Consider the following 8,825-nt stretch of genomic DNA (forward strand, 5'->3'; position numbering starts at 1 on the left):
CACAAATATGAATTTCAGATGATTTTCGGATGAATATCAAAAGATAATATGTAAAAAAAAGTTAGTAATAGATTGTAATGATTTTATTATAAGTTGACATGTAAAATGAGAGATATTTTTTTTTAAATCAGCAGTCATAGTCCATCGACTGAAGAGGAGGTCCCGTAAACATTTTGTTGGTACCGAGTAAATCCAACTGTTTCATATGTATTTTGGGCCAAGGATCACGAAAATCGGGTCCATTTTGTTCAAAAGTGGTGCAAACAATTGTTTATAACAATTTAATTGTTTAAATCAAAATAACTCCCGAACGGCAGGTTCGTTGGGGCAGTGTAGAGGAAAAAAAATGTTCAGAATAACAAAATACACAAAAAAGGTATCACATGTTTTTTTTGCATCTCAAATATTTCTCGAGATATAATAAAAAAACGAGCCGGCGCTCGGACCTCTCCCTCTGGCACTAGCGACTGCCTATGCGCGAGCTCTCTCTCCGCCAAATCGCGTCAGATGCTGGATAGGCCGGAATTTTTCTAAGTTTTTTACATCAAAAATCATAGAAAAATAAAAAAAAAATCGATTAATTGTCGATACTACCAATCGACAGCATTTTTTCTGAAACGAATTTTTGTCGTATCGTCAAAAGACGTTTTTTTTTCGTTCACAAATGTTATAAACAAATGGATTTTTTCCAAGTCTAGATTGGGATAAAAAAATCGATAAAATGTCGATAATACCAAAAAACGTCTTTTGTGGATACAACAGAAATTTGTGTCATAAAAAATGCTGTCGATTGGTAGTATCAACATTTTATCGATTTTTTTATCCCAATCTAGACTGAAAAAATCCATTTGTTTATAACATTTGTGAACAAAATAAAAAACGTCTTTTGACGATACGTGAGAAATTCGTTTCATAAAAAACGCTGTCGATTGGTAGTATCGACAATTTGTCGATTTTTTGAACCCAATCTGGACTTTGAAAAAATCCATTTGTTTATAACATTTGTGAACAAAAAAAAAAACGTCTTTTGACGATACGACAAAAATTCGTTTCAGAAAAAATGCTGTCGATTGGTAGTATCGACAATTAATCGATTTTTTTTTTATTTTTCTATGATTTTTGATGTAAAAAACTTAGAAAAATTCCGGCCTATTCAGCATCTGACGCGATTTGGCGGAGAGAGAGCTCGCGCATAGGCAGTCGCTAGTGCCAGAGGGAGAGGTCTGAGCGCCGGCTCGTTTTTTTATTATATCTCGAGAAATATTTGAGATGCAAAAAAAACATGTGATACCTTTTTTGTGTATTTTTTTATTCTGAACATTTTTTTTCCTCTACACTGCCCCAACGAACCAGCCGTTCGGGAGTTATTTTGATTTAAACAATTAAATTGTTATAAACAATTGTTTGCACCACTTTTGAACAAAATGGACCCGATTTTCGTGATCCTTGGCCCAAAATACATAAGAAACAGTTGGATTTACTCGGTACCAACAAAATGTTTACGGGACCTCCTCTTCAGCCGATGGACTACATGTGTGCGTGCATGTGCACATGTGTAGATATATGTATGTATGTGCGTGCGTGCGCGCGCACGTGTGTATCTGTGTGTGTGTGTGTGTGTGTGTGTGTGTGTGTGTGTGTGTGTGTGTGTGTGTGTGTGTGTGTGTGTGTGTGTGTGAAATTAATCACTTTCCCAGTTAATCAAATTACACATAGACAAGCGTCTGACTATAACGTTTATATTTTAATTTTTTATGCGCTTACACGGAAAGAAATTTTTCGCGGATACCACTATGCTGTATGGTCGATTCCACCATACTGTATGGTAGCAAGGATTTTTTCATTCGTTTAAAAATTGCATGTATAGATGATTTGACCATACGGGAATGGTAACATTCACAATAATCATGGCGTATGAGTCCATGGCAGTATGGGCGTCAAGCCCTATTTTGTCCCGGTCCTCAAAGAAGTTAATTAACATTGAATACTTTTAAATAATTCGACCTTGTTGATAATTTTAAGTAGTCAGTCTAATGTGTGAAAATTCCCAGTTCATTATCTCCGTAGTCTAGACTCTAATGAGTATTTTTATATTCAACGATAATGACAAATGTGATTATTTTAAAGGACAAATTACCTGGAAATGTTCTGATAAGATCATTACTCATAATAGTCTAGTCGAGAAGATAAAAACCTGCGAAAAATAGTTACAAGTCTCCTAAAAATATGGTTGATGGCTTAAACGATCCAGAATGCCGTCCAGAAAAAATCGTTTTTTAGATTTATTTTTCAAAAGAAAATTATTATTGTTACAAACAAAAAACTGTTAAAAAAATTAGCCGTCTAGATTTTTGGCAAAATCAAAAAAAGTATAAGTCATAGCTCAAATGATCAAACATCTTTGGATTTTTTTATTATACATAAATGACTCAATATAATAATTTTATTAATGATATCATATTGACAGTCATAAATATAATACTAGACAACAAGACTAATTTGTTTTCATTCATTGATTTTAATTATACTAGATAATTTAAATATAAAATTAGAATAGAATAAAAGTTATAGATACTAAAAACATAAAAACTTCTAGTCGTAATAACTAAAATTATTGTTCGCTTGATCACAAATGTATAGTGTACTTAACTTATACACTAGATTTGTATTAATTATATAAAAGTAATAACAGTAGTAAATATCTAATATTATCAATAATTACTACTTTATGTTTAACGATACATAAATTTTGATGCTTTTCAATGAAATACTGCTAGAAAATAAAATTACTAGAATTAAGTTATAAAGATAATAAAATTTTTATTTCATAAGCATTTTTTTGGCAAGTGTCTTGTAGTTTTTTAGGGTTCAAGTAGTAATTTTAAATAGTCAAGCAGTATATTTCAACAGTTAACTGTTTATTATAGCAGTTTAAACATTAAAATCATAATTTTACTAACTGAAACGACATTACACGGAAAAAAAAATATTGTGTTTATCGCTCGCCAACGGAGAGCGACATGTGTATCGTGATTAGTTCTAAATTGTATTGCTACTACCACAATATATATATCGATATGAATGAAACACTCGATACTTATAATAATGATCCTACGGATTGTGCATATACTTAAATGTATAGTGATCGTCAGTTAACGTATCCATATCGTACTAAAACGGATCGTGATTATCGCGATCTACTTCTCAAGCGCCACCATTCATAACCAAATTATTAAACTTTATAATGCATATCTTGCAAATTATACAGTGTTTATTTATAAAATTATTAATTATTTAAAGCGCACACAACGACAATGAAAAAATACGAATTATTTATCTAATGCAAGAATTTCTGTTTTTTATCTATTAATTTTTTAATTTATCTTTGAAACAAAAAAAAGACTGTAAAATTTACATCAATTAATTACGTATATTCTATTACTTTACATTTCTTGATATTAAATAATAATTTTTTATTGCACCTATTAGAATTATTAATATGTGATTATTAATGACAGCTAAAAATAAAATTGTAATGAAGTTAAAGTTGTAAATTTATCTATTTTAACCTTAAATTAGTTATAATAACAAAACGGATCGTTACTATAGCGAAAAGATCTTATGATTTCGGGATCCGCCTGGATCGTGATAATCACGATCCGATAGACTAGCACTTTCCGTACACAACGGATACCCAACCGAGGAGAGTGAATATCACGATACCGTTGAGTGATGAGCGCAATATTTTTTTCTCCGTGCAGATATTGAACATAACATAAATAATTACAAGTTGAACTACAATTATTGTCAATCGTTTTTTTCTGTGCAGGAAATCGACTTCTCGACTAGACTATTACGTCTATGAAAACTTTATCAATGATGAACAGATGAATGAGACATATAAACCAAATCAGTCAACTTCATGAGGTCTAGATCGGTACTGACAAGCCAATCACAGCTAAGCATGAGTAGAAGAGGTGGCAGCTCATGTCTCATTCGATCTGATTGGAAGTTGAAATGTTGATAACCTATGAAATACGAGCTGTCATCTCTCCTACTCATGCTTAACTGTGATTGGCTCGCTGGTACCGATCTAGACCTCATGAAGTTGACTGATATGGTTGGCATTAGCTAGAATCTATCAGTCACTCTATCAGACGTAGAGATTGAAGTGTCCAGCGATCTATCATCTTAAAGTTGATTCATCAGTATTTTCGACATGGTAAAGGACAGTAATGAAGTTCAAGAACTTTGCGAAGAAGTGTTTATAACTTGCTGCGAGATAATTCAAGAGCTGTTGTCTCCGTGGCATGAGTCATATGCGTGGCCATTTTACCGGGAGTTCAATGTCCAATGTTGGGGTCCTGATAATTACAAGGACATTGTGAAAGTTCCCATGGATCTGACGACCGTATTCCGGAAGCTAGACCAACGGCAGTACAAGTCAATCGATGGATTCGTCAACGACGTACGGTTGATTTTTACCAACTGCTACCGTTGTTTTAATGATGAAGACAAAATTGTCGTTATGGCTCAAAATCTCCAACATGTGTTCGAGATTTTGTTTGCAAAGAAAATTAACGTCTAAGCGTTATATTGTCAAGTTAAGAACTTGACTTCACAACGGCCCTTTTCAGGGCCACCAAATTGTTTAAACGTAAATTACTTACAAGTAATTTCTATTATTTTTAAGATATATTCTTCTACTTCAAATACATATGTTTTGGAGTCAGAAACTCGAGTTAAAAATTGAAAAAAAAAAAAAATTTTTAACTTCACGCTAAGAAAATCAATGATTTTCGAAAAAATCGGGAAATTATTATTATTACTCCAAAATTTAAAATTCTATCAGGTGTCGGAGTTTTGAGGTCCTAGGAAGCTATTCCAATCATGTTTAGAATATCATCCGTGTGTGGGTGTGCACCAAAAAGAAGGAAATCTTGAACCAAGAAATAATATGTCTTCGAAATTTGTTTCTTGAACTAAGCGAAATTTTGTACTTTATTGAAGCAAAAAATTATTTGGATCAAGAAATTATTTTCTTCGTGGAAGACATCATTTCTCAGTCTGAAACTAAAATTCTTCAAGTCAAGAAAAACTCTCACGGCCCAAACAATTTTTTTCTTGGTTCGAGAACATTTTTTTTTAATTCGCAAAATTTTTTTCTTGGCAATTGAAGATTGTTACATTTTTGAGTCAAGAAAAAATGTATTGACCTAAAACAAGAAAGTTTTTGAACTATGAAAAATAATTTTTTCAACCAAAAAAAAACTTTCTTGGGCCAAGAAATTTTTTTTTTGTCGTAAGCAAAAAAAAAATTTTCCAACCAAAAAATAAATTTCCTCAAGTTAGCAAATAAATTTATCGAGCTACCAAAAATTTTTTTTTTTTTTTTTATCGAAACAATTTTTTTGTCGTTGAAAATTCCTTAAATAATGTTGTGAAGCAAATAAATCTTTTATTAGAAGCATTATTAAGGGATAGAAAAGTTTCGCAATGAGTTAAATATATAAAACAAAGGAGGAAAAATATCGAAAAAAAAAGTTTCGACAAAATCAAATTCATCCAAGTGAATGCATTTTCCATTGCTCAGTCGACCACCTCGTTGTAAACGTCCATTGTAGTTAGATGTTGCTTGTACAATGATCGTAGCCGGAATAAATAAAAGTGTCCACCACAAACTACTCGGGCAATAACCATGTTTCGGTACCAGCGAGCTAATCACAGCTTTCCTAGTTCCCCTACTACTGTCATTTTACCCACTATTACTACTCCAAAGCTGTGATTGGCTCGCTTGTACCGATGTAGAGTTGTTACCCGAGTTATATCGAGCGATTCTTCGGTTTTTAATCATTCTTTCGATTTCACAGGGTTTTTTTTTTTTTAGTAACAAACCCTACTTTGTTGACCAAATGCATTAATTATTGAAAAATAGTACGAAAAAAAATTTTTTTTTTCAAGAAAATTAATTTTTTTTTAATTTTTTGTTGTTGATATTTTTCCTTCTTATCATCCTCACAATGGTATTGATATTTAGAAAATCAATTGTCAAGATGATAAAGAGAAAAAATCGAATTCATCTATGTGAATGCATTTTCCATTGTCCAGTCGACCACCTCGTTGTAAACGTCCATTGTAGTTAGATGTTGCTTGTTCAATGATCGTAGCCGGAATAAATAAAAGTGTCCACCTCAAACGACTCGGGCAATAACCATGTTTCGGTACCAGCGAGCCAATCACAGCTTTCCTAGTTCCCCTACTACTGTCATTTTACCCAGTATTACTACTACACGGAAAGAAATGTATGGTGTTTATCGCCATACTATTATTATAGTATTGCAGCCAGTACCATAAGTATAGCGTTATCTACTATACTGTATAGTACAAAAATCCTTGCGTAGTTTACATGTCTGTATAGCGGGATGGACAATATCAGTATGGGCATGAGTCCCATATATATATGTTTGTCAACTTAACAAATTATTTTTTTTTTACAGAAAGAGATATTTCACATGCTAACTATTGGCTCTAATAATTATATACAGGATATACAAACGATTATTAAAAAATTAATCAAAAAAGATATCCAGTTACTCTATAGTGGTACTGGAAGAAAGAGTCATGGGCAAGGGAAAAAAAGTTTTCAGGAAACTGAGAGCTTTAAATGTCTGAACGGTAAGTTTGACGAAAATTCAAAAAAATTATTTTACTTCTATGATAATCAGTAACAACGGTTTTTTTTTTTTTTTGTTTTTTTTTCATTAGATTTCTTGATATTAAAGGACAAAGACAGCAAAGAAAAACTTGCTGTAATAACGCAGGTCAGTCGCTTTTTAGCTGGGGCAGCTGATCGCGATGGAGGTAAAAAAAAAAGAATCACCAAAAATGATAGTACGGCTGCAATAAACACGGAACCACCAAACGAAATCGCATAATTAATTATATAATGTAAGACAATTAATATTTATTTTAATAATCAAAAATTTAATTTTATTATTGAGAAAAATGGAGAAAGCCATTTAAAAGATATTTATACAATTAAATATTTAAGACTTTCAATTATAAAGAAAAAGGAAATAAATTAAAAAAAATTTTTTTTAATACTTCGGAAATTAAAAACTTTATTATTTAAAAAAAATAATAAAAAATCAGTTTTTTTAGTGGTTCTAAAGAGTGAAAATTTTTATTATTTTAAATTTAAAACAGAAATTAAAAAAAGTTTTGTTTTTAAGTATTTTTCAAAGTACGAACTTATATAATTTTTCATATAGAAAAATATTTAAGCAAATAATTGTTTCGTAATTTTACGTTAAAAGCAATAAATGTAACAAATATTTTACCAACCTACACTTAAAAATTGAAAAATTTCTATTTCTCAATTTGTATTATTAACATTATATTATTTGTAAGACTTTATTATTTAAATGCTTGAAAGGTTTATTTTATTTAAAAAAAAAAAAAAATAGAAAATCATTATATTGAATTAAAAAGTTAAAAGAAATTTAAAAGATTTTTTTGTTTAAATATTTCTAAAGAAAAAAAAATTATTATTTAAAAAAAAATAGAAAGAATTTAGAGTTAGTCTTTAATGTTTATAAACGATCAGAAATTTTATTATTTTATACTTAAAAATAAATTAAATAATGTGTTTTTTTTTTAAGTATGTCTCTGAGCACAAACTTCTATAATTTTGCTTCATAAAAATATTAAACAAAATAATTGTACCGTAGTTTTATGTTAAAAGCAATAAATAAAACCAAAAATCGCTATTATTTTTGTCTTTTTACCACATAATTTATTTTTAGTCAGACTTTTTCAGAAAGTATCTATTGTAGCCTGTCTTGTGTCGTAATTTTAAGAATATTTTGTCGTAATATACTCAATTCTAATAAATTATATTGAAAAATAGTATAGGCCTCAAAGTTTATGTATGCATGTCTGTTTATATAAGTACACACAGTCTAGTATTTATAACTGCACTTTGAAAGTACCATCAAAAATTTGGTACAGTTTAATTTATGGATGTATCTTGATTTTTTTTAATTTATTGATATCTAAATTCGAAAAAAATTAAGAAATCTACATTGCTGGCAGTCAATATTGGGCCATGCTATTCTTCAAGTCGTGGGCCAATGCTTAAATCCAGTCTTGGGGCATCGCTGACATTCAATATTGGGCCATGCTATTCTTTAAGTCGTGGGCCAATGCTTAAATCCAGTCTTGGGGCATCGCTGACATTCAATATTGGGCCATGCTATTCTTCAAGTCGTGGGCCAATGCTTAAATCCAGTCTTGGGGCATCGCTGACAGTCAATATTGGGCCATGCTATTCTTTAAGTCGTGGGCCAATGCTTAAATCCAGTCTTGGGGCATCGCTGACAGTCAATATTGGGCCATGCTATTCTTTAAGTCGTGGGCCAATGCTTAAAACCAGTCTTGGGGCATCGCTGACATTCAATATTGGGCCATGCTATTCTTCAAGTCGTGGGCCAATGCTTAAATCCAGTCTTGGGACATCGCTGACAGTCAATATTGGGCCATGCTATTCTTCAAGTCATGGGCCAATGCTTCAATCCAGTCTTGGGGCATCGCTGGCAGTCAATATTGGGCCAAGCTCAGTTTCAGACGTCGAGCCAATACTTAATTGCAGTCTTGGCACAATCCTGACTCTCAAGCTTGGCTGAGTGTTATCATTTCGATGTTTAAACAGACTTGGGCCAAGCTTGAATTTCAAGCTTTCCCCAGAGTTAATGAGTATTGCGCCAAGCCTTGGCCAAGCCTGGGCCTATTGTTCTTTCCTATATGGGTACCATCAATACTGCGTA

This window comes from Microplitis mediator, chromosome 6 (genome assembly GCF_029852145.1).
Source record: "Microplitis mediator isolate UGA2020A chromosome 6, iyMicMedi2.1, whole genome shotgun sequence".
NCBI lineage: Eukaryota > Metazoa > Arthropoda > Insecta > Hymenoptera > Braconidae > Microplitis > Microplitis mediator.